The 27,946-nt window shown below is 42.0% G+C and overlaps 1 protein-coding gene across 1 annotated transcript in view; it reads right to left on the bottom strand.

Annotated features, from left to right (window-relative positions):
• ADAMTS12 (ADAM metallopeptidase with thrombospondin type 1 motif 12) overlaps positions 1–27,946 on the bottom strand; it is a 329,126-nt gene that overhangs the window by 234,426 nt on the left and 66,754 nt on the right. The gene's annotated exons all lie outside the window — the stretch shown is intronic.

The raw sequence follows: 27,946 nt of genomic DNA, 5'->3' as shown, positions 1-27,946 counted from the left end.
ATTCATGCTCTGTAAAATACAACATCAAGACAGTGAGAAGACAAGCCACAGACTGGGACAAAATATTCACAAGATACACATCTGATAAAAGATTGTTATTCAAAATATAACAAGAATTCTCAAACTCAACAATAAGAAAACAAACAATCCAATTTAAAAATGGGCCAAAGACCTTAAAAGACATCTCACCAAAAGAGATACACAGATGGCAACTAAAAATATGAAGAGATGCATCACATCATATGTTATTAGGGAAATACATATTAAAACAACAAAAAGTTATCTCTGCACACCTATTAAAATGGCCCAAGTCTGGAACATTGACAACATCAAATGTTGATGAGGATGTAGATCAACAGGAACTCTCATTCATTGCTGGTGCAAATGCAAAATGGTACAGCCACATTGGAAGACAGATTGAGTTCTTACAAAACTAAACATACTCTCACCATACAATCCAGCAATCGAGCTCCTTGGTGTTTACTTAAAGGAGTTGAAAACTTATATCTACACAAAAACTTGCACTCATAGCAGCTTTATTCATAATTGCCAACCTTTGGAAGCAAACAAGATGTCTCTCAGTAGGTGAATAAATGAATTAAGTGTGGTACATCCAGACAAAGGAGTATTATTCTGCATTAAAAAGAAATGAGCTGGGGCGCCTGGGTGGCTCAGTTGGTTAAGCGTCCGACTTCAGCTCAGGTCACGATCTCACGGTCCGTGAGTTCGAGCCCCGCGTCAGGCTCTGGGCTGATGGCTCAGAGCCTGGAGCCTGCTTCCGATTCTGTGTCTCCCTCTCTCTCTGCCCCTCCCCAGTTCATGCTCTGTCTCTCTCTGTCCCAAAAAAAAAATAAATAAACGTTAAAAAAAAAATTTTTAAAAAAAGAAATGAGCTATCAAACCATGAAAAGACACGGAGTAACTTAAATTCACAATACTAAGTGAAAGAAGCCAATCTGAAAAGGCTACATACTGTATGATTCCAACTATTTGGCATTCTGGAAAAGGCAAAACTATGCAGACAGTAATAAAATCAGTTGATGCCAGAAACTGGGGGCGGGGGGGGGGGGGGGGGGGGGGGGGGGGGGGAGGACAAATAGGCAGAGCACAGAGGATTTTTAGGGCAGTGAAAATATTCTGTATAATAATATATTAATGAATACATGTCCAAACCCATAGGATATACAACACCAAGAGTGAACTCTAATATAACTATGGACTTTGAGTGAGTATGATGTGTCAATATAGGTTCATCAATTGTAACAAATGTACCATTCTAGCAGGGAGTGTTGATAACAGGAGAGGCCATGTATATGTAGGGGCAGGGAGTATATGGAAAATCTCTGCACCTTTATCTTAATTATGATGTGAACCCAAATATTCCCTTAAAAAAGTAAAATCTTAAAAAATAAAGTTTGTTTAATAGTACAGAGTTTGGGGTGCCTGGATGGCTCAGTTGGTTAGGCATCCAACTGTTGATCTCAACTCTAGTCTTGATCTCAGGGTTATGAGTTCAAGTTCTGCACTGGGCTCCACACTGGGAGTAGAGCCTACTTAAAAAAAAGAAAGAAAAAAGTAGAGAGTTTCAATTTTTGCAAGATGAGAGGAGTTCTGGGGATGGATGTATCCCATTCTTAATGTACATATATTTAATTGCACAGAACTGTAAATGTAGAAATGGTTAAGATAGTAAATTCTGTATTACATGTATTTTACCACAATATAAACAAAAATTGCCAAAAAAAGAAGAAAATATATATCCACGGTCCTTAAAATGATAACATTGCCAAGGAAAATTATGTTGCAGACTAGATACCTTTTGAGGTCTCTTTCAATAAGTAAATTCTGTGTAATTTTAATTTTAGATTCTCAGGAGCCATTCCCTTGTACAAAGCTAGTATAATCCACCTAGACCAGAGATGGCAAAAAACATGGTCCACAGGCTGCCGCCTGCCTCACCTACATGGCCCTATACTGTGTTCAGCAGACACTACTATTCATTTCTGGCACACTCTCCACATCTTCTATGCCCCTTACAGATCCTCTCAGCAAGCTAGCCAGGCATCCTCTACCAATTAATAAAACTTGACATTCTGAAAGGAAACTTATACACCATTGTGATCTAGACAGAACCCCTCCTAAGATGTTCTATTATTCATTTAGAAAACACGGGAGATCAGAACATGGCAGAATTAAAAATATATATGTTTCAGGAAAAGAAATGGAGACAGGTCCCATTTGTGGCTTCATGCATACATAATAAAGTATATACATGAATGAAAATTGAGTCGTGTTCTCCAGGATTCTTGGAAAGAAGCCACTAGACTATTGCTTCATCCCTTTGCACAGAGTTCTGTCTTAAAAGACAGGTCTGTTTGACTCTTTTTTTTTTAAGTTTATTTATTTATTTTGAGAGACACAGAGATAGATCGAGCAGGGGAGGGGCAGAGAGAGAGAATGCGGGGCTCAAACTCACCAACCATGAGATCGTGACCTGAGTCCAAATCAAGACTTGGATGCTTAACTGGTGCCCCAGGTCTGCTTTACTCTTAAGAGCTGAGCTGGTACATACTGGATAAGTTTTCATTAGATTCAATTTATTTTGAGCACCTACTATTTGAAGTGCATTAAGACAAGCACCACCACATGTGATGTACATATGAATAAGGCTTGTATTTTGCCTTCCAGATACAGGCATGAACAAGTCTAATACAAAGTGGGCAGTGAGAAGCAACAGATACCACGCTGGGGAAGTATAAAGAGAAAGACATTAATTCCATCTGGGAGGATTTCATAAAGGAGGTATTTGTGATCTGGGCCTTCAAGAATGAATAGTACTTTACATTGTGAAGTATAAACTTTTAGACAAGTGAAAACACTGCACAAAGCCCAGATACAAAAGGTACAAGGGATATCCAGAATTCCAGAAAAAATGTGAGCTGTTCTTGATTGATTGAATCTTCCGTTCCAATTCTTCTTTGTTCTTTTAAGAAAAACAGGTGTCACTCATCTTTTTGTTCAGTTATATTTCAGGTTCCAGGGCCTGTCTCTTCTTGAATTTGGGCTCAACACAGTATCTCTTTGGCCAGCTTCTCAATAACCGGTCTACTTGATACTAAGATAGTCATGTTCTTGATATTTTGGTTGGAACTTGGTAATAGCAGGCAGAGAAGTTTTCACAGCTTTAAGAACAATGCCCCTCTAGTTTTTCTTCTTCTTATTAGAGAGCTTAAAGAGACCCCTGGCTGCTTGCTGGGTGAACTATATTCTCTACAAAATGAAAGCCTGCTCTCAAACGGTTGATGGCCTGGCATCATGTGTGTCACCCACAGAGCCTATGTCATAGCTTGTCATAGCTACACCAGTGTGGCCATCAGTACGATACACTAGGGTCTGGTTTTCTATGTAAATTCTTAGTCATTGGACTCAGAATTACCCCCAACTCCCTGTCTTTGCATGGACTTAACTATATGCATAATACTGGGTAGAAGAAAGATCCTGTGTATCAGTTTTCTTTGTCTACCCTACACCTTGTATCCTGCTCAACCCCAACCCCAGGCCTTGATGATGTTGAATGCCTTCTTCTCAGGAGCCCAGCACAGGGCCACACACATCGAGCTACTAAAAAAAGAGCTTTTTTTAGGATATTGATGATGGCTGATTTTTCCTGAAGACACACAATCCTTTATTGTGAAAAGGGGAAAGGGGACTGAGCTGGCCCTTTATCAAGAGAAACACTGTTTAACTTCACACTAACCTGGTCGGAGATCACAACTTTCATTCACCCAATCAAGAAGCATGCACTAGGGGTTTCCTGTGTGGCAGCTTCTCCTTCAAAGCCTTGAAAATACAACAGTGAACAAACTAGATCCTCCTGCCCTTGTGGAGTTTACACTCCAGTGAGGAACACAGAGAAATAATAGGCAACTAAAGCATACTGTAATAAAAGTCCTGATAAGGAAAGTATAGGATTCTGTAAGAGTACATGAGAACCTTGGAATTCCAGAAAAGACTCTCCAGAGGAACTGACATTTAAGCTAATTTGGCACCAAATACATTTTGGGATTGCTTGTATGGAAGTGAACTATGCCAGTTTTTTCCTAAGCGTGGTTGTACACATTACGAAAAACTATCAAAATGTTTGGAATAATGCAAAAGGACGGTAGCATTTCCTTTTGACTTCATACTAACACACCAACAAGCCCACTCAAAGGCCAACTCTCTAGAAGAATGTGTTCTTGAGTTACAATTTACTTTTTTTTAAAGATTTCTTTAAGTGATCTCTACTCCCAAACTCATGACCCTGAGATCAAGAGTCACATGCTCTTCTGACTGAACCAGCCACATGCCAGTGTTACTATTTACCTTTGATAAGAGTCCAGACCCTGTGAAGTTAGGGTTAATTTGTACAAGACTGAAAAGCTGAAAATGATTTTGCCCAGCAGAAATGCAAATGGCTACTGCCCAGTACAGAACATAACCCTGAAAGTTAGTTTTTATTGCCTCATATAACATTAAACCATTTTGTGTCGGACCTGGCACTCATATCCCAGCGCTCTCACTTATTAATTGTTCCTTGTGTTCTTCTTATACTAGAGTTACTATGCTGCCGGTTCCCTCTTTAATGAATTAAGCTTGCGTGCGCGCGCACGTGTGTGTGTGTGTGTGTGTGTGTGTGTGTGTGTATGAAAATCGTGTTTTCAACTTTTGGAAAATGATACCATGACACTGAAACACACCAAGGGGAGGAAAGAGAGGCATGCTGTAAAAATTCAGATTCTGAGTCTCCACCTGAAACCTACTGCATCAGAATCGCTGGGTGACAGGGCCTGAGAATCCTGCCTCTTCTACTCTGCTGCTGAAAGTCAGTGTGATGGTGTTTGGGAACCGCTGGAGGAAAAGCGCCAAGAATGTCCCCATGCTCAGAGAAAGCACTGTTGGCACATCAACGGAACCTCTTCTCTTTATCTCAGGGCTTTGGGCCCCAGGAAATATGAACCCCTATTGAGGATGAATAATTAAAACTATTTATACTATAAATTGAAATCATTTATACTTTGGGGTTGTGGAGGGACAGGGCAGCAAATGGAGGAATATGAGAGAATAGGATTTCTGAGGTGGATAAAGGGCCTGAGGAGAGACTCAGGGTGGGGGTGGGAGAGAGGAGGCCATTGAGCATCAACAAAAACAATGACATGACCACCGTCACTATTTTGCTTGCAGCCACGGACAGAGCATGACTTCTTTTGAACATATATACTGCTCATCGCCAAAAGCATGCAAGGTTATTTCTAAAAAGAACCCACACATACAAGATAAAAGTAGAAATGAAATCCATGAAGAAGGGTAATATTCAAGTACCTTTACCACGAAGACTGAAATTGAGCGTGACTACAATTAATAAATTTGCCTTGAGCTTTCCTGTTGGCCAGTTATAAAGGAGATCAGATGATTTACAGGATTCTTGTTCTCTGTAAGAAGAAAGTGCACCAAATTTTAAGTGACGGAAGATGCCTTCTGATACTGGCAATCTGACACACCCATGCAGAGCACAGTGAGTTGCTTACGAGATATGGGCTCAATAGTGTGTTGATAGACAAAAAGCACAAGTGATCATCATGTGGCTGCTTTCTTTCTTCCACCTCTCAATAAAAACTGAGGTTGTCCCATGAAGGTAAGGTTTTGACAGGAATTGGAAGAGCTGAAAGAGAGTAAGCTACGGTGATCCCACAGACCGACAAGAAAAGAAAACAGGACTGGGGAGTTTCCTATGTAAAGAAAGATCTTCTAAAAAAAAAAGAGTCTGAATTTTCATTTATGCCACCAAATACTAATTCTTCAACGGTATTCAGGACTTCATCAGGCTAATATACTCAAAATGTTTTCTAGGGGCAGCTGGGTGGCTCAGTCGGTTGAGTACCTGACTCATGATTTCGGCTCAGGTCATTATCCCAGAGTCCTGCACTGAGGGTGGAGCCTGCTTAAAATTCTCTCTCTCTCTCCCTCTGCTCACCCCTCCCTTTAAAATAAAATAAAATAAAATAAAATTAAATAAAATTAAATTAAATTAAATTAAATTAAATTAAATTAAATTAAAATGTTTTCTAAATCACACTGCTTCAAAAGGTGACAGCTTGGGGCGCCTGGGTGGCGCAGTCGGTTAAGCGTCCGACTTCAGCCAGGTCACGATCTCGCGGTCCGTGAGTTCGAGCCCCGCGTCAGGCTCTGGGCTGATGGCTCAGAGCCTGGAGCCTGTTTCCGATTCTGTGCCTCCCTCTCTCTCTGCCCCTCCCCCGTTCATGCTCTGTCTCTCTCTGTCCCAAAAATAAATAAACGTTGAAAAAAAAAATTTAAAAAAAAAAAAAAAAAAGGTGACAGCTAACTTCCTCCCTCTGGGTCAGGCACCTTTTGCTGCCCAGCTGACTTCTTTATTTTTGTAACTCCTTCTTGAGCTGCGTATAATAAATATAAAAGTGGTCTTTCCCCTTCTCACTGTCAGCAACATGTCAGGAGTTACTGGAAGTCATGCAGCAGGAGTAATATCATCAGAGAATCTCAGTGGTAGGACAGCAGAAGTTTCCAAAGGTAAAACTTGAAGTTTCAAGGTAAAAACTGACAAACACCTTCTCTTTCCTTCTTTTTTACTCTCACCAAGAATACTGTAGCGGCAGGGGCGCCTGGGTGGCTCAGTCTGTTACCCATCTGACTTTGGCTCAGGTCATGATCTCCCGGTTCGTGGGTTCGAGCCCTGCATTGGGCTCTGTGCTGACAGCTCAGAGCCTGCAGCCTGCTTCAGATTCTGTGTCTCCCTCTCTCTCTTCCCCTCCCCTGCTCTCTCTCTCTCTCTCTCAAAAATAAATAAACATTAAGAATACTGTGGCAGATGTATCATACTTGTTGCCATAATGCATTAGGAATCTCAAGTGTTTCCTGAGATTAAATCGACAGCACAGCCATAGCCACAGACCTGGGTTCTTGGGACATTTAGCCTCTCAGACTGTATGCTGTAAGGTTACAAGATGGAGAATCTCAATTCATATATACAACAAATAAAATTTTTTGAAAACCTGAATCAGTAGTTAAAAATTTCCCACAAAGAAAAGTTTAGGCCCAATGTCTTCACTGGTAAATTCTACCAAGTATTTAAGGAAGAAATAATACTAATCCTATATAAACTCTTTCAGAAAGTAGAATAGAAGGTAAAACTTTCCAACTTTTTCTGAAATCAGTATTACTAGGACATTAAAGTTAACAAAAACTTCAAGAAGACATCACAAGAAAACGAAAGAATAATATTCCTCATTAACATAACTGTCAAAATGTTCAAAAAATTCTTAAAAAACTGAATTTGGCAATATATGAAAAGGTGTATACACCATGACCAAGTGGGATTTATTCCATGAATGTAAGGTCCATTTAATTTCCAAATATCAATTATTATAAAATATCATGTTAATAAAATAAAGGACAAAAATTACATGACCATCTCAATAGATGTAGAAAAAGTCCTTGACAAAAATCAGTCACCCATACATAACAAAAACTCTCAATAAACTAGATATATAAGGCATATTCCTTGACATGATAAAAAGAATGTTTAAAAAAATCCCTACAGCTAGATTCATAGTTAATGATAAAAAACAGAATGTTTTCTCCCTAAGACTGAGAACAAGAAAACATGTCCCCTCTCATTAGTTTTCATTCAATACTGTACCAGTGGTTCTAGCCTGTGTAATAAGATAAGAAAAAAAATTAAAGTCATACAGATTGGAAAAAATTAAAATTGTCTTCCTCTGAAAACATAAACCTGTATTTAGAAAATCCTTAAAAAAACTTCAAAAAACTTACTACTCATAACACATAAATTTAGCAAGATTTCAAGACACAAGGTCAATATAGAAAAATTAACTGTATGTCTATACTAGAAACAAAAAACCCAAAAAATAGAATGAAGGAAACAATTCTATTCTCAGTAGCAACAGAAAGAATAGAATAATTACAAGTCAATTTTTAAGTACACATGCAGGATTTATACCCTGAAAGCTATAAAATTTCACTGAGATTATTTAAAGAATTTCTAAAAGAGCTCACCAAACTCCACACCCGAAAAACAAATAATCCAGTAAAGAAATGGGCAGAAAACATGAATAGACACTTCTCTAAAGAAGACATCCAGATGGCCAACAGGCACATGAAAAGATGCTCAACATCGCTCCTCATCAGGGAAATACAAATCAAAACCACACTCAGAATACACCTCACGCCAGTCAGAGTGGCCAAAATGAACAAATCAGGAGACTATAGATGCTGGAGAGGATGTGGAGAAACGGGAACCCTCTTGCACTGTTGGTGGGAATGCAAACTGGTGCAGCCACTCTGGAAAACAGTGTGGAGGTTCCTCAAAAAATTAAAAATCGACCTACCCTATGACCCAGAAGTAGCACTGCTAGGAATTTACCCAAGGGATACAAGAGTACTGATGCATAGGGGCACTTGTACCCCAATGTTTATAGCAGCACTCTCAACAATAGCCAAATTGTGGAAAAAGCCTAAATGTCCATCAACTGATGAATGGATAAAGAAATTGTGGTTTATATACACAATGGAGTACTACATGGCAATGAAAAAGAATGAAATATGGTCCTTTGTAGCAACGTGGATGGAACTGGAGAGTGTGATGCTAAGTGAAATAAGCCATACAGAGAAAGACAGATACCATATGGTTTCACTCTTATGTGGATCCTGAGAAACTTAACAGAAACCCATGGGGGAGGGGAAGGAAAAAAAAAAAAGAGGTTAGAGTGGGATAGCCAAAGCATAAGAGACTCTTAAAAACTGAGAACAAACGGAGGGTTGATGGGGGGGTGGGAGGGAGGGGAGGGGAGGTGATGGGCATTGAAGAGGGCATCTTTTGGGATGAGCACTGGGTGTTGTATGGAAACCAATTTGACAATAAATTTAATACATTAAAAAAATAAAATAAAATTTAAAAAATAAAGAATTTCTAAATAGTTGAAGAGACATACCATGTTCAAGGACTGAAGACACAGTTTTGAGAAATTCTCTCCAAACTGACCTATAAGTTCAATACAATCCTTGTCAAATTTTTGATTTTTTTTGTAGAAAATAATCAGATGATCCTAAAATTTATATTGAAATGAAAAATACCAAGAATAGCCAAAATTACTTTTATAAAGAAGAACAAAGTTAAAAAGTCACTACCTCATTTCAAAACTTATTGTAAGGCTATCATAATCAAGACAGTGTGGTACTGTTGTAAGGACAAATACACACATCAATGGATGAGAATAGAGAGGTCAGGAATTAACCCTTACTCTTAGGTCAGTTAATTTTTAATGAAGTAGCCAAGGCAATTTAATGGGGACAGGGCAGGGAAAATGGGAAAGGAGATAGAGCTGAGACAACTGGATATCCACATGGAAAAGAATGAAGATGGTACTTACACCATATACAATTAACTCAAAATGGATCATGAGCCTAAATGCAAGAGCTAAAACTATATGTGAAGAAAATCATCGTGGGGCGCCTGGGTGGCTCAGTCGGTTGAGCGGCCGACTTCGGCTCAGGTCATGATCTCGCGGTCCGTGAGTTCGAGCCCTGCGTCAGGCTCTGTGCTGACAGCTCAGAGCCTGGAGCCTGCTTCAGATTCTGTGTCTCCCTCTCTCTCTGGCCCTCCTCCCATTCATGCTCTGTCTCTCTCTGTCTCAAAAATAAATAAAAGCTAAAAGAAAAAAAAAAAAAAGAAAAAGAAAATCATCATAACCTTGGATAAGGCAACAATTTTTCTTACATATGATACCAAAAGCACAATACATAAGAGAAAAAATTGATAGACTGAACTTCATCGAAATTAAAATTTTTCTCTTTAAAAGATCTCTTTTAGAAAAAGAAAAAACATGACACAGAAAGGGAGAAAATATTTATAAAACATCTATCTGATAAAAGAGTTGTGTTCAGTATGTTCTTACAACTCAATGAGAAGACAAACCAATTACAAAGCAGACCAAAGATTTGAACAGACACTTTAATAAAGATATGACTTGTCGCTAAGCTTACAAAAAGATGTTCAACACCATTAATTATTAGGGGAATGCAAATTAAAACCATAATTATATATCAGTATATATATCACTATGTCCCCATTTGAATGTTTATAATCTAAAAGACTAGCAATGCCAAGTGTTGGCTAAGATTTGGAGAAACTGAAACCCTCACATATTGCTGGTGGGAAGGTAAAAAAGTACAATTATTTTAGAAAACAGTTTGGCAGTCTTTCAAAAGACTAAACATATACTTTTTATATAACCAAACAATTCCACTCCCAGGTATCTATTCAAGAGGAATGAAAGCATACAGCCACACAGGACTTGCATGCAGTATTCACAGCAGCAGTATTTAAAGTAGCCTAGAGCTGAAAGCCAAAGCTGGAAATAATCCAAATGTCCATCGGCTGGTGAATGGATGAACAAACTATGATATATCAGTACAATGGAATATTGTTCAGCAATGAAGAGTGAGCAACTTATATATGCAACAACATGGATGAACCTCAAAAATACTATGCTAAGTGCAAGAAGCCAGACATGAAAGACATCTTGCATGATTCCAATACATGATATTTCTTTAAAGTATCTTTAAAATGTCTTGAGACACAAAGAGCAGTGTTTGCCTGGGGATGGGCTGGAAAAGCTGCCCCATTCTTGTCCCCCTCCACATTCCAGTCCCTGGGGGACCCTCAGGCATGACTGCTCCTAGGAATACTGACATCATTGTGTGGGGTTACAGAGACCCCCCCCCCATATAAAAGGAAGTGACTTTTCTCCCAGATATTTACAGAGGGGCAGGGAAGCAGGACAGGAAACAGAGCTGCTTTCTCCTGACTCTTTCACACGAATTAAACAGACACCGAGTGCCTATCATGTGCGAGGGAGTGTTTCAATACCAAACAACAGAAGACAAACATAACACAGTCCCTGACACCAAGGGGCTCCCAGCTTCACACAACAGGAGGGAAAAGGCAACTCTTCATCAACTTCGATCAAGATGATCTCATAAGGATGCCAATTAATTCCAGAACAGATGGGCACCCTTTCCCTGCCTTGATCACCAGCTAATGATTGTGGAGCACATCCAGACCCTTTTGCTGCAATCTGTTCCAGAAAAGACACCTGCCCATGAGTGACTCCTTCTGAACAGCCACAGTGACTCCCATCATTTAACAGACTTCACAGACCTCGGAATAATGTACCTCCAGCTGAAGCAAACGAGCAACTCTGGGAGAAGTCTGGCGCTCTCTCTCTCTCTCTTTCTCTCTCTCTCTCTCTCTCCAATAAATAAGTACATATCCAAGGTAATAAATATATTAAATATAATCATGATTCACTGGAATGGTATGAAAATGTACCAAGAAGGGAGGAAGAGGGTGGGAAAGAGGGGGAGGAAAGGAGGGAGGAAAGGAGGGAAGGGAGGAAGAAGGAAGGAAAAGTAGGACCATAAAATATACCAGGTAGAGGTACACACACACACAAAAGTTTTGATAGTTGATAGCTTATGGGATTTTATTTTCCAGGGCATCCAGGTGAGTTGGTGGGGAAAGAAATGGGCATGTAGGAGAAAAGCCGGAAGCAGGTGCACCAGGCAGCTATTTTGAATTTCTCCCAGTTGTGAGAGAATCCCTGCATTACAACCTTAAAGAAAGAGAAGGTCTATTTAAGAGGAGCAAGTGTTTTATAGGCAAACTGTATCCAAGAAAGCCCCACTTAACATTTGCAGAACACTCCACAGTTTCCAAAGCAGCTCTGTGCACGTTCTCTTTCGCCCCTGCAGGAACTCCGCTAGACAGGCAGGGCAGGGACACCTGCTGGTGCAGCAACTCTGTTTCCTCCAAATCCCCCATTTCTACAGCACTCTGCAGGACGTGCTTCACTCCCAGGAGCCTGGGAAGTCCTGTCTCTCAAAGAATGAAATCCCAGTTCACTGAAAATGTGATTCAGGGCACAAAAAATCACACACACACACACACACACACACACACACACACACACACACACTAAAGATCACAGGGATCCTGTAAAAGGAAGCATGGTCTTGCTCTGTAAGTAAACAATCAAGATCTATGGGAATATAGGAGGTTTAATAGGTTGTGGACATGGTGTGAGTTCCCTGCAGGTCAGAAAGGCCACACATGCTGAGCAAGGGGACAGCCTGACAGCTTCCGTGTCTTGGGTACAGAGCCTTGGATCCCCAGAGAACCAGATGCTGCTGTCATGAAATGTGGACACCAATGCTCCTGTTAACCTAACAGCAGCCGGTCCTCCCCACACATTCTGTCCCCCAGGCTGAGACCAGGCCACAGCCCAGGGGAGGTGAGGGACAGAATAGCCTCTGCCACCCAGGGCCCCTGCCTACTATGCAGCACGCTTTGGTCATCTCTCCTTTATTCTATCAGAAAAAGCCAAGGGAGGTTTCTGTGGCTGCCCCTACTGGCCCCTCTCACAGGAAAGCAGAAACTCATCACCAGGTCCACTGAGGGGGGAGACTGCTGGGGGCTAAGGGCGGCACATTAGCCGCATTCCCAGCGGGTCTGCAAAGAAATGATGAACGTGTTAGCAACAAGGCTCCTGACATCCTGTCGCTGGCATTGCAGAACTGTGCTTTGCTTTCCTTTATTTTGAAATTACTTGGTGTTCGTGACAAACTGGCCGACTCAGGAAAGAAGTCCATTCTCCCACGGTGCTCTTAAGCTGGCACTGGGTGCAGGAACACTGTGCTGGCTTTGCTGCCTCCTCCCTCTGTCTGGCCACCTCAGTCTGCCCTCGTGTCTCCTCCTCTCCAGCAGACAGTAGGTCCATGCTGGTTGCTGCAGGGTTTTCAAACAATCTCAGCACCAGGCCATGTCATACCCAAACTACACTATGAATCTTTTTCAGTTATGGACATTTTCAAGCATAAGCATTGTGCCTTTAGCACACCTAACAAGGGTAAAACACAATTTGTCGATTTTTGAGAAAATGGCAATTTTCTCAAAAAAAAAGCCTCTTTACAGTTCATGTATTCAAATACAGTGCAAAGAAGTTCCACACTTGGCATGTGGTTGTTTTGTCTCTCACTTCTGTTTCATCCTAGATCAGGCCCACCCACTTTTCCCCCCTGCCGTTGGCTGTGTGCAGAAACCAGGTCTATGGTCCTGTAGAATGTCCCACATACTGGGTGTGTCTATTTGCTTCCCTGTGGTTTTCTTTAACCCTGGCCTCCTGTAAGCTGGCAAATCCAGCTAAAAACTTGACTAGATTCAAGTGTGGTGTGTGCGTGTGTGTGTGTGTGTGTGTGTGTATGTGTGTGTGTGTGCATACATATGTGTATACACATACATATGCATGCGGATCAAATCAAGCTTCTAGCTCCATATACATGCATACATATGCATATTGATATATATACATATCTATGAATAAGGAGTAGCTGTTACCTTTATAAAATACACACACACACACACACACACACACACACACACGTACCTGCATATGAAAGAATTATTCCTATAAACAGGAATACTTCAAAGGCCGTGCTGTGTTCTTCCTGCTGTATCATACATGAACCTGACATCTGGTTCTCCCACATGTAGAGATACTAACATATATTAGGGGATCTCCTGGTGATTACGATCTCTCCATTGTAAAGTGTGGGGTCAGGCTCTCATGATAAAAGCAAACATGCCCAGATTTGAAAGCATTTCGGGAGATGGAGGCCGATGCCTCCAGCGTAAGCTCCGTCCCTGGTCCCACCTAGTCATAGCTTCTCATGTGCACAGCAGCACAACTGGCACATGGACTCTGGAATTCTGCAAAAATTACCTTTCTACATAAGCTACTGGCTTGATCCCACAGGAGTGATGGATAGTTTTAAAATTTTGAACTACGCAAAGAAGAGGGCCTGGGCCGCATAGAGTACTGAAAAGTTTGAGATCCTAAACCTGATTCTGATGTCCGCAATTCAATTTATCATTGTATACATGATATTTTCAAACTGGGCCCTTTTCTAAATGAATCTCAAAGTCTGGTACTATTAGCAAGACAGTACCAGCAATAATTATTTATTGCATGATCTTGGCTCTAATATAGAGAAGCAGATAGAAGCTTGACTTCTTACACTGGTGGAGAGAGAAGACACCTATAAAAACTGACCAAGACCAGGGCGCTTGGGCAGCTCAGTCAGTTAAGTGTCTGACATCGGCTCAGGTCATGATCTTGTGGTTCATGGGTTCGAGCCCTGTGTCCAGCTCTGTGCTGACAGCTCAGAGCCTGGAGCCTGCTTTGGATTCCGTGTCTCCCTCTCTCTCTGCCCCTCCCCCACTTGTTCTCTGTCTCTCTCATTCTCAAAAATAAATATTCAAAAGAATAATAACAAAACTGACAAAGACCGATTATGGAGTGCTACATTATTAGGCATCAATAATGTTCATATGGAGGCACCTGGGTGGCTCAGTCGGTTAAGCGCCTGACTTCAGCTCAGGTCATGATCTCACGGTTCACGGGTTCAAGCCCCACACTGGACTCTATGCTAACAGCACGGAGCCTGCTTCGGATCTTCTGTCTCCCTCTCTCTCTCTGCCTCTCCGCTGCTCATGCTCTCTCTCTATCTCTCTCTCTCTCAAAAATAAATTTAAAACCTTTTTTAAAACAATGTTCATATGGGACAAAATCAGCAATGCAGGACTCCTGGCAGGCAGGGGAGGGGGTGAAACCCAGAAGAAGCCTTGAAGGAAGAATAGAATTTTAAGAGTGGGAAAGGGGAATATGAAACAACAGAAACAATTGGATTGAAGGCAGACAAGAATAAATATCTGGGCTTGACTGGAGGAGAAGAGGCAGTCAGAGGAGTGGAAGGAAGTGTGGGAACAGACTAATATGAAATCAGCCGCAGTTGTCTTCAATAAACTCAATACGCATGATCAGGGGGAAAAGTTGACCAGTGTATCAGAGAATCCTTTACAGTGATTCTCCAGCTCAGTGTACAATGCATTTGCCTTCCCTCTCAGCACACTTCTAACTTGAGGAGCCACGACTCATGCGAGGAATATGGGCAGAACAGTAGAACACAGCGCATAAACAAGGGTCCGGGTGTATCGCAGACTTGGGAAGTTTGAAGAAAGGACAGATAAGTGTTTTCAGAAGAGTCAGAGAAGAATTCCTGTAAGAGAGGAGACTCGGCATTCTCCTTTGAGCATCCTCATTATTCAAAACGTAAAACTGAGGGCACTCAAGCAAGCGAGACGGTGTTGGCTGGGTGAGGGAGGGAAAGCCTGGAGAGACGCTTGCTTCTTTGGATCCATCCTGGTGCAAGGGCAGACGCTCACCTTGCCGCACTGCCTTTCCTCTTTATAGTGCAGCCACTCAGTTAAGTCAATCAAATACGTAAGGTCCTCTGACACTGGAGACAGTGGTGCTGGTAGGAGCAGCCGACAGCCTCGCTGGCACCCTTCCTATGCTCCGTTTTCCTTCGGACCTGCCGGTGTGGGCGGCACATCAGTAGCAGAAGGAGCAGTGGCCACACAGATGTGAGCGTGTTTCAGCAGCCTTTGGTCTGGCAGGCATCTGAGGTACACACACACCTGAGCATCTTCCTCAGAGTCTGCAAGGGGCCAGTGGGAGAAATAGCAGACTCCAGAGCTTGAGGGAAGAGCAGGGAGGCAGGGCACTCCCCCACTCTATGAATCACGTCATGAGCTGTCACCTGTAAGAAATTCAGCTCCAAAAATAACCTCATTGGCAGCCTGAAAGATTCTTAAAAGGACAACTCTCTGATGATGTCCTTTCCCTCCCAGAGACATCATTATGTACATTTTTTTTTAGTAATTGCAAGTTTGAAATGTTTGAGAAAGACACTTGAAAAGTGTAGTATTTTCAAGCAGCTGGTCATAATAACAGACTTTCATGTACAGCAAAGTCTGGGTTTTATTTGGAAACTCTAAATGCACAGGAGAGGAAAGCTGGGAAAAATTCTCTATATTTCTGGCCCTAAAGTCAGCACCATAGGCACAAACTCCTAAAGCTCCTTGCTGATATCTCCAGTGTGGAGGCAGGAGAGCTGGGAGCTAGGGGGAGAGGGGTCCAGCGGGGATGTGCAATGTTCCTCTTCCTCAAGAGCAGTGAGGACCACTTCAGCCCAAATATGGAGGGCTCTAAAACTTGCCACTGTTTCCCCCACCGATTGAAATCAAGGCTGAAGAGAATGAAGGAACCAAGTGTCTTAGGCCAACTGCCTCAAAGGCAATTAAATGCTGGAGTAGGCAGAGGAATAACCACAACAAAGCCCAGGAAAACCATCTAGAAATTCCACTTGGAGAACCACACTCGAGACTACAGTCCTGCTGATATTTCCATTGGGACAAACAGAATCTTTCTGGGAACATGGAGAACTTCCAGGCCCCACAACTTATTCTCCATTGTTGGTACAAGAGAAAAACTTACCCAAGTGCCCAGAGATACATGTACAATGATGTTGCATACAGCATTATTTGTAGCATTTAAGCATCTCATCAATAGGCTGTGGCAGGTACCTACAGTGGATATGCTACAAAGTGGCTGCACAGAATATGCCATTAAGGCAAAGCTTCCACGTCCGTCTTATTCACTCCTGCAGCCAGCACAGGGCCTGGCAAATAGCAGACGCTGGATTCGTGAATCCGTGAATGGAATCAACACACTACTGTGCAAACTTTAGAAGAGACAAGACATTTTTATATACTGACATGGAAAGATGTCAAGGTATATTGCTGCATGAAAAATACCAAATTACTGAATGGTATGGCTCCATTTTCATTGTTAGTGATACATATACATTTATTTCTTTATATGGTTTTCATCTTAACATTACGGGCATTCACATAGGTATGCAGAATTTATATAGACCTGTGGTACCTATAAATGTGTTGCCTGCTGATATCCAGTATCCCTCTCTTTCTAGACACAAGGAAAGCTGAACTTCCTGGCCCCCTGGCTGTTGGGTGAGGTCACAGGTCTGGTTATGGCCAAGGAGTTGTGGGCACAGGTGACATATGTCACTTCCAGGCCACAGTGTTTACGTACCACCGTGTGCCTCGGAGCACTCTTCCTCTCCCAAGTTTTTTGAAAGTATGTTGAAATCAAGCCTCTGGCAACTTGAATCCTGGGATGACTATGAAGAGAAGATCCCCTAGTCCCATTTAATATGGGAATGAGAAATTAACTTTTCTTGTACTCAGCTGGGCTTGGAGTTGTTTGTTACCCCAGCATAACCTAACTTATTTCTGACAACTACAACACACACACACATTCATATATATATATGTGTGTATATATACACACATGGACACACTTGGCTAAATATGCATGTATACATATACATGTGTGTGTATTTAAAAATACACACATGCAAATATCAACATGCATACATCTACAAAAACAAATGATGGTCAGATAAGATGAGATGAAAGTGAGATTAGGGAGAAGGCTTTCAGTATTTATTTTATGTAATTCTCTATTTTAAAAATTAAGTTTTACGCTAAACACGATCACTTTTGTAATTACTAATTTTGATCGCTACCTGTGCTTGACTTGTCTGTGTGTAAGGCCAAATTAGCCAAAAGGCGATCTCAAGCTGTAGACATCGTTCAGTTTCTGATGCCTTCGTCTCCTGGCATCAGGTGACAGTACAATCCCTGGGAATCATTTAACTGGGTGCATTAAAATGGGAGGAAGCTTTCTCACTGGACCAATCTAGGCAAAAGTGAGACCTGAGAAGCCTGTCTTTCCTTCAGTCAGCTGTCTCTTCTGTGTCCTTCCTCTTCCCCTCTGTTCCCTCTTTTCTTCCCAGCCTACAATCCCTACTTCCAAGGTACCCAAATATTCTATGCTTCTTCTCCAGCCCCTCCAGCTCCAGCCCCTGATCTTCCATCAGCACCTTCCTCTATGCCATTGATTCTCAATCTTGACTGTTCTTGGGAGTCACCTGGAGAGCCTTAAAACATCCCGGTGTCCAAGCTGCAACCCAACCAGATGAATCCAAATTCCTGGTGGTGGGACAGAGAGGCACTGGTAGCTTCCATAGCTTCCCAAGCACCCGTAACATGTAACCAAGGTTGAGAACTGGCTTATAGAAAGGAGCAAAACTGGTAACAGCGTTAGCAGTTTTGTGACCCCTCAAGTAGGAAGCAAGCATATCTGAACAGGGATCAAAATGGTAGGTTAAAAGACTAGACCTTACCGTGAGTTCGAGCCCCGCGTCGGGCTCTGGGCTGATGGCTCAGAGCCTGGAGCCTGTTTCCGATTCTGTGTCTCCCTCTCTCTCTGCCCCTCCCCCGTTCATGCTCTGTCTCTCTCTCTGTCCCAAAAATAAATAAACGTTGAAAAAAAAAATTAAAAAAAAAAGACTGGACCTTAAAGGGATAACACAAAATGGAGCTCCCCCCCCCCCCCGCCACCAAAATCTCCAGAAACCAAACCTTGTCTCTCCCATCTCTCTTTGAAGAATGGGAAAAGGGAAAATGGGAAGAACTTCAAGGTCAATTATTATGTCCCTATATCTGTCTGACCATGAAGAGACATCCCAATGAGCCAAACTCTGCATTCTACAAACTGGAATCCTTTTGATTGTACATCATTAAGCCTGTCAGTTCCAACTTTGTAATTGCTAATGCCCTGAGTGCTACTTACCATTTCGATTCCATGACAAAGCCGCAGTGCAAGGAGCAATTTCAAAAGTCCACCCACAGCCCAATCTCATTTCCCTCACTTCATCATTTTCCTTCAAAGGTCAAAACTAGAGAGTGGGCAGAATGGGTGAGGCAGCTTAAAAGGTACAAACTTCCAGTTGCAAAATCAGTAAGTCCTAGGGATGTAATGTACAGCACAGTAACTAACTATATAGTTAGTGACAACACATTGCATATTTGAAAGTTTCTAAAAGAGGAGATCTTAAAAGCCCTCCTCACAAGAAAAATAATTTTTGTCACTAAGTGCAGTGACAGATGTTAACTGGACTTATTGTGATCATCACACAGTAATATACAAATATCAAATCGTTATATTGTACACCTGAAGCTAATATAATATGTCAATTATGCCTCAATAAAACAAATAAGTAAAAAAATAAATAAATGAACATCAAAATTACATGATTTCAAATCAGAGCTGTGGGTTTAAGTGCCTTTGGGAATGGACGACTAGATGGTGGATGAACTCTGACAACTGATGACAAGAGATTCCTTCAAGGCAACTTCCTTCTTTCCAGCTGTTATAGGATCAAATCATGCCCAAAACAAAAGGCAGAATATTCATTCACAGAAGGCAGGATTGAAAAGAATCTGAGGGGCGCCTGGGTGGCGCAGTCGGTTAAGCGTCCGACTTCAGCCAGGTCACGATCTCGCGGTCCGTGAGTTCGAACCCCGCGTCAGGCTCTGGGCTGATGGCTCAGAGCCTGGAGCCTGTTTCCGATTCTGTGTCTCCCTCTCTCTCTGCTCCTCCCCCGTTCATGCTCTGTCTCTCTCTGTCCCAAAAATAAATAAACGTTGAAAAAAAAAATTAAAAAAAAAAAAAAGAAAAGAATCTGAGAAGCCTTCTATAAAGGAATCTCCAAATTCAGACATGAGAAGGTAACCTGACAACAAGAGTGTAAACAAGCAATCATTTAGCTTATATTATATCGACAAATTTAAATACTTAGCCTCCCACAGTCCCAGTACCGGTTGCTAGACAAGGAGAACTTAGCCTTCACTTTTATACTCTAACAATGGTCAAGGGTCTATAATCTTGCTGGCCAACCCTGTTGAGGAGGGCTCCTGCCCTACAAAACTCAAAGCAAAGGCATTTATGTTGTAATCTATTTAAATGCTATCACCTGGAAATTCACCTGCCTGTTAGGTGAAATTCACCTCACACCTGTTAAGATAACTATTATCAAGAAGATAAGAGATAATAAGTTTTGCAGAGGATATGGAGAAAAGGGAACACTTGTGCACTGTTACTAGGAACGTAAATTGGTGCAGCCACTATGGAAAACAGTATGGATAGTCCTTGAAACATTAAAAACAGAAATAGCATATGATCCAGCAATCCCATTTCTGGTTATGATCCAGAGAAAATGAAGTCATTATCTCAAAGACGTATCTGTACCCCTATTTTCATTGCAGCATTATTCACAATTGCCTAGGTACAGAGATGATCTAACTCTCCACTGATGGACAAATATAAAAGAAAATGTGTGTGTGTGTGTGTGTGTGTGTGTGTGTACCCACACACAATGGAATATTATCCAGTTTTTAAAAAAAAGGAAATCTTGACATTTGACATTTGCAATGACATAGATGAACCTGGGAGACATTATGCTACATGAAATAAGCCAGACTAAAAAAAAATCCTCATGATATCACTTTTATGTGAAATCTAAATAACAAAGAGTCAAATTTAGACAGTAGAGAGTAGTTGGCAGGGGCTGGGAGATGAGAAAAACAGAAGTTGGTAAAAGAGCAGAAGCTTTCCATTAGATGAATAACGTCTGAAGATCTCATGTATAATATGGTTACCATAGCTGATAACAACATTGTTTTGTATGATTGAAATTTGCTAAGAGAATAGAACTTAAATGTTCTCACTCTTCAAAAAAAGGAAATATGTGAGGTAACGGATGTGTTAATTAACTCGATGGGGGGAATCCTTTCACAATGTGTACATATGTCAAATCATCTGATAGTACACTTTGAATGTGTTACAGTTTTTTCAATTATACCTCAAAAAAGCTGAAAAAAGAAAGCTATCTCCTAGAGCTATAGGCAATAGAGATTAGTAAACACCGGGATTAAAAGTTGTAACAGCATATATAACTGCTAACACTTTGATAAGCCTTCCAACTTAAAACTCCCCCATAATCAGTGTGGAATAGACTCTCACAGGAGAAAGATTCCGGGACCCAGAGGAACACAGCATCACTGACCCCCAGATGACCATGGCTGAGCACAGAAGCCAAAGTGAACCCACTCATAATGCCACAAGGTACTGATGATGGTGGGGATGGGGGTCCCCACAAAAGCAATTCAGCATATTCTCGACCATTTAGACTCAGTGTGCATTTTTTCTAAAATGGGAATAATAACATCTGCTTTATTGATTTGCCACCATTCATCAGGCACTTTCATTCTCCAGCTATTTTGCTTAAACGCTAACTGAATCACTTCTTTGGCCATCCGTGAATCTCATCATCCATAAGATGGGGTTAATACCCCACTGGGTAGGTTGTCAAGGGGATTAAATAGAAAACTATGTTGTATACCCCCTAGTTCACTGCTGTCAAATGGTAGATGTTCAGTTAATACATCTCCTGCCTCTTTCTCTCTTTGCTGGTTGAAATGACTGAGTGGACACCTAAAAGCAAGATTGAGGGGACACCTGGCTGATTCAGTAGGTTAAGTGTCTAACTCTTGATTTGGGCTCAGGTCATGACGTCACAGTTGTGAGATCAAGCCCCGTGTTGGGCTCTGTGCTGAGCATGGAGCCTGCTTGGGACTCTCTCTCCCTCTCTTTCTGCCCCTCACCCACTCACTCTTGTACTCTTTCTCTCTCAAAATAAATAAATAAATATTAAAAAAAAATAAAAGCAAAATTATGGATACTAATCAAGGGGGTCATGCCAGAGTCAACTGCCCTGGGTCCAAACAAAAGACCAGGAAGGCATCTCACTTCTGAGGGTGTCCCTTCTACATGCTGTATGCACCATCTTCCCCTCAAACCAGGTAAATGGGAACTGAGGCAAGGTCCCTAAATGAAGGAGCAGAAGAGAGCAGAAGTCCAGAATATGTTTTGGGGCTAAAGGGATCAGTGACCAAGATTCTTAAAAATGTCCTTGGCACCAGGATTATGATGTCCTATAGGGACCCAAACAACACTAGCTGTGCCAACCAGGCACTGGAACCAAGAGAGATACCAATATGATATAGTTTTTGGTAAATTTAGAGACACACAAGGACTGTTCTAGTCTTCACTCATTCCGTAATCTTACACTCATATGTGCATATACATGCTGCACTATGGTGAATGGCTCAGTCAGTCAGTACATAAAATAATTATGGAGGCATTAAGTTCAAGGCACTGTACTAGCATCGCAGGATTGGGTGAAGGGAGAAGGTGAGGGTAAAGAGGAAACTTCACACAATCCCTGCCCTGAGAGCCAGTCTAATGACACAGATGAGACAAAAGATATGAGGGGAAAAGTCCAAAAAACAAAAGACCCAGGACTGGAAACTTGATCTGAGAGGAACATCCAGAAAGAGTCATTAGAGATACAGGGGTTTGCCAAAGAGCTCAATACTGTACAAACTTTGGCCATGACCCACTGGATTCTCTAGCAAAGCTGTTGTGAGTTTTGAGCATATCCCTGAGCATTTGACTATTTGTTTCTACTACAATTCTCACAGTCTGAAGGTGTTCCCTACAAGCAATCAATCAGAGTGGTTTTACATTAACTAGCTTTTTACCTTTTGAGGTCTCTTATAGTCAGTGCAAAAGTATTTTTAAATACTGGATCACACTGGTTTGCACCAAACTAAGGACTGTTGAGGATATAAACTAAGAAGCAATCTCAATCTTTTCCCACAAGAAGCTTATGTTGAATGGTGTGTTACAGTCCCCTTGTACTTGCTTGCGAGGACCATTTGCTAAACATTCAGGATTATGAGAGCTGGTTGTTAAACCAAGGTGTGATTCCTTGAATAATGGTTCTCCAAAAGGCATCATGTCTTAATTCCCATTGCATGTGAATGTTAATTTATATGACAAAAAAAGACTTTGCAGATGTGATTAAGGATCTTGAAATGGGGGGATTATCCAGATGGGCCTTAGGAGGTAATGTGACTCCCCAGGGAGAGAATGGAGGGGTGTGGCTACCAGCCAGCAATGCCAGCAGCCACCAGAAGCTAGAAGAAGCAAGGAACGGATTCTCCCCTAGAGCCTCCAGAGGGAGCCTGGTCCTGCTGACACCCTGCTTTCACACCAGTAGAACTGATTTAGGACGGCTAGCCTCCAGAACTGTGAAAAAATAAATTTTTGTTGATTTAAATTTGTGGCAATTTGTTACAGCACCCATAGGAAACCAAAATGAGTGGGTAGTTTGAAATCATCCATGGTGGAATACTTATACCACAGAAATTGGCAATGCTACAAAACAGGGCTTTTGGTTTCAGAGAGCTGGTGTATACTTTCATTATAACTGGGTAGTGCAGCCTGAGAGAAACAACTAGAGAATGTCATTTCGTGGTATGACATGACGTGATGCCCTGTGCAGTGATGCAATACACTGGAGAGTGCACTTAACTGTGGCCAGGGCTCCTCATTCTGATTCTTCCCCAGATAGATTCCATGTGACCTTACACAGATCTCTGCTTTTCTCTGTGGTTTCCTTCCTGAAAATATAAGAGCCTCAAAACAATAAAGGCCTCGTTCAGTCTAGAAACATTTACTCAGCGCCTACTATGTAGCAGAAGCAGTGCTGAAGGTACAAAATGAGAAGACATGATGCCTGTCATTGAGGAGGAAACACTCATTGTTGACATCAGATAGCTAAGTGGCCAAAAAATACCAATGTTAGATAAAGGTCAAAGGTGACTGTTGAGATGTTCCCAATCCCCATGATTTTCACTCTTTCTGATCCCAGTGGCAAATGACTGAGTTATTTCATCAACGGGAAGTAGAGCTCACTGCAGGAGATGTTTTCCCAGATTAATCAAAGAGCTTTCTCTGAAAGGGGCTGAGCTGGAAAGTTTGCTCTTTGTTGAACACATGCCCAAATCACTATCTCCCAGCAAAGCTTCACTGGACTAAGTAAAGAACTGGATTCTAACCACAGGCAGGTAGCATCCGTCAAACAAAAGGACACCACCCACGGTGTCACCATGGGGATGGTGCTCATCACCAAAGATGCCTCTGCTCCCACCGATACTATGGTAACAACAACATGCAAACCACAGCTCCAATGGCCACCTGGGGCCCTATTCTCTCCATCTTTTCCAAGTACTTCTCATAACTGTCCTCACCGAGTGCCCTGCTTAAAGTTTTGAGAAGATTTTGGACAACTTCCTCTGGTGGTATCTGAATATAACATCCAGGGGTAGCTTACAGAAAATAATCTAGCCTCTCCTTTTTAAGACACCACATCTCTAAGTCTTTCTCTGCCTTTCCTCCACCCTATGACTGTAAACCTCTTGAATAGTCTTCCAATAGCCAGGCAGTGTAAATATCCCATGACTTGTCTTTTATGGGAGAGGTAATATATTTGCTATTATTAGACAGTTTACACCAGACACGTTTACTCCTCCAAGGGTGGTACCTAGTTGGAGCAATCTTTTGGCTATTCTTTCATTTAAGAACAGCTTATTGAAGCACTCTATATGCCAGACATTGATTGAACTAGGTGTTAGAGGTCCAAAGACTGTTAAAAAGCAACTCCTGCCCTGAGAAGGAGACCTACCCACAATCAGCAAGTGTCACTGGGGTCATAAGCTAAAGATATCCAGGGTACAGTAGGGGCCGATGGAGGTGGTGGTCGGTCACTCTGGGGGCCATAAACGATCAGGCGTACAGATTCTGGGAAGATGGAGGCACTGATGGTATTGTTTTTGAATCTGTCCAAAATTCCCCCATGAAAAGAGATGAACAGAGTAGGATAACCGAACAAAAAACCCACGGACAAAACTACCACAAACCCCACGTGCTGGGGACAGACAACTGACAGTATCAGAAACATTACCAGGGACAGGACATAAACCCTGTCAGTGAGAAGCTTCCAATTAGAGAGACGGACAGTGGAGAACACTATATGCAACCTAAAGCATGAAGTGCTATAACCGGGGAAAGGCCAACGGGTAGTTGGTGTTGAGGGAAAACTGAGGGCCCCACCAATTCACTCTTAGTGCACTGAAGTTTGTGAGGCACTGGTATGAACCATTCCAGTTTGAGTACCCTTCCTTGGGATACAATCACCAAACAACACTGAGAAATACCCACAGCCCCATGCACGTTCTCTAGTGGTGGTCCAGAGTGCAAAGGTCTCTGTGGTTCATGAGAGGTCAGGTGGGGAAGGATGCAGAAGAAAAAGACAGGAGCCCATCTGTGTCACCTACTGGCGGTTGATCCTTTACCAAATGTCTTTAACCTCCTGAAGCCTTAATTGCTCATTAAAAATGGAGACAGATACAACAGGTAGTTCACAGGGTCATTGTAGAGGCTGAATGGGTAATTGTGTGCATAAGTCTTTGGAAACTAAAAACTGCCCCCAAATATCCATTATTTTCATTCAGAGCCTGCAGCAGATTGGGCTTTTCAAACATATTCTCTCCCTCCCCACACAAGGAATACAGCTCTCTGCCCCATGACTTTGGGCTTGTCCACATGACTTCTTTTAGTGAAAGGGGTGTTTGCAGACCTAGTACAGCCGAATGTGTGAACTAGGCTTGAGCTGTGGTGCTCACCTCGTGCACCTCTGCCATTGCTCTGGGAAAAGTTTCCACCAATAGCGGCTGGCCTCAGAAGGATTATACCTGGAGCAGACCTGAGGTCAAACCTGCATGGGGAGCCAAGGCCAGCCCACTCCACGCTGACCTGCGGATGTATGGGCAAGAATCAATGACTGTTAAGCCACTGAGTTTTTACTTCCCTCCTTAGACTAAGAGATCCTGAGAAAGTGACCGCACTCTAGAAGCCATTCAATAAAACGCAATTCAGGAGTGAAAGGAAGAATGTTCTGTCCAAAAGGAGGTATTGGCCTAAGGCAGTTGAGTAGGTTGATGAAGTATTAGAACCACTGGGAAACTGCAAACGACACCCACCTGACCTGCTCAGCATCCTCACTCTCCCCAGTTTTTGAGATTCACCAGCCTGGGCTGGGGGCAGATGTTGAACTCCAGTGAGTCATAGAAAGATCACCATGGGCTACAGAATACAGAAATACTTGGAAGCCAGTGGGAACTGGCAAAGATGAAGTTCCCATCCATTACATGTACTTTTCCCTCCACAAACAATATTTGACTGGTGCCAGTGTAGTCATGAGAGGAACATTATGACGGCTATAATTTACTGTAAAATACTACAGTCTAGTCAGTATGATTTTATATATGCACTAAAGTTTAAATTCTTGTTATTAATTTGTAATGTTAATTTTTGAGAGAGAGAGGGAGAGAGAGAGGGAGAGAGAGAGAGAGAGTTCACTAGGGAGGGGCAGAGAGAGAGGGAAACACAGAATCTGAAGCAGGCTCCAGGCTCTGAGCTGTCAGCATGGAGCCTGGCGTGGGACTCAAACTCACGAACCGTGAGGTCATGATCTGGGCTGAAGTCAGACACTTAACTGAGCCACCCAGGTGCCCCTAAAGTTTAAATTCTAAGATTGATGAAGCTAACAATATGCTGGACGCACAGCCCAATGGTGGTCAGCTAGCATTAAAATAAAAAGAGGCACAGTCCCCACATGGTTCCCACAAATCTACTATGTAGGTCGACATCAACAGTCTACACCTTGCTAATTAGGATAGTGCATATAAAAACATTTTGATGAAAGTAGCGTCTTGCTAATTACCATAATGAATACTGAAATGTACTCTCACTGAAGAAATTGAAGATGTTCAAGTTATATAAACCAATAAGACAACTGAGCATCCCTCTACATTCTTGTATGAACAAGGTATAAGAATCCAGCAAGGCTAAAAACCTATACAGGGCATGTAAGCCTTAACCCTCAATCAGACCCACATCCAATCCCTGACTGCACAGCATCCTGCCTAGGAAAGTGGCTATGTGTGCCTCAAATGAGCTGTTCCGTATTGGGTGGCGGCGGGTAGGGGGCGGGGGGAAGTGCACCTAAGAGGAGAGACAGGAGGGTTTCATCAAGTTCACAGAATGATCTGTGCAGTGCTCTGTGCCTGCCGTGTGTTTTTTTTTTTAATTTTTTAAATTTATTTTTGAGACAGAGAGAGACAGAGCATGAGCAGGGAAGGGGCATAGAGAGAGGGAGACACAGAATCCAAAGCAGGCTCCAGGCTTTGAGCTGTCAGCACAGAGCCCGACGCAGAGCTCGAACCCACGAACTGTGAGATCATGACCTAAGCCAAAGTCAGACACTTAACTGACTGACCCATCCAGGCGCCCCTGTGCCTGCCTTATTAATGAATGCTTGTTTAATAAATGTCTGTATGTGTGACAGAAAAAAAAGAGGTTATGATGTCTATGTCATAAAAGAGAAAAAGCCTTTTCTAATTTGGTAAAAATAACTTTAAAAAATATAAATTACATAAAATTTAAAAATAAATTAGATAGAATCATGCTTAGTTAGAATTCATTGCAGCCTAAGGGGAAAATATATACAATTGTCTAATATTAGATGCTATCAAACCTCAGCTTTCTCATCTGTGACACAGAGATCATATAGACCTTAAAGAAGTGCTGTATCAAATGGGATAATGCATTATAACAGTTACAGAGTGCCGAGTCCTTACAGGAAATCTTGAACATTGGAAGAAACACTGCATTTTCAGAAGATGTTAGTTCCCTCTCTCACCTCACCTCCCATATACAGAAGTTACTGAAGAACCTAGAAATGTGTTCGGTATACACACAGGGATGTACTTAATGAAGCACACCCTCTTAAGAATGGAAAAACCATTTCTGATGACGGCCTAGCTGAGCACCTTCTGAATGCTGGTCTACAACGTGGATGATGCTGATCCGCTATGGCTGAAAGTAGTTACAACTTTTTAATAACCTTCCATGGAAAAGTAAAAACATCAACAACCTCAGGCCAACCTTTTACTTTTTAAAAAACTATTCACTGGAATCCAAGTCAAGGAGTTCCAGGTCAGGTCCAGTGAAGGAGCTGCTGCTAAAACTCCAATTCTCTGCGGTTCCTATCGAGA

Source organism: Lynx canadensis, chromosome A1 (genome assembly GCF_007474595.2).
Source record: "Lynx canadensis isolate LIC74 chromosome A1, mLynCan4.pri.v2, whole genome shotgun sequence".
NCBI lineage: Eukaryota > Metazoa > Chordata > Mammalia > Carnivora > Felidae > Lynx > Lynx canadensis.
The sequence above is the reverse complement of the archived record's forward strand: the minus strand, read 5'-3'. Positions and strand labels throughout refer to the sequence as shown.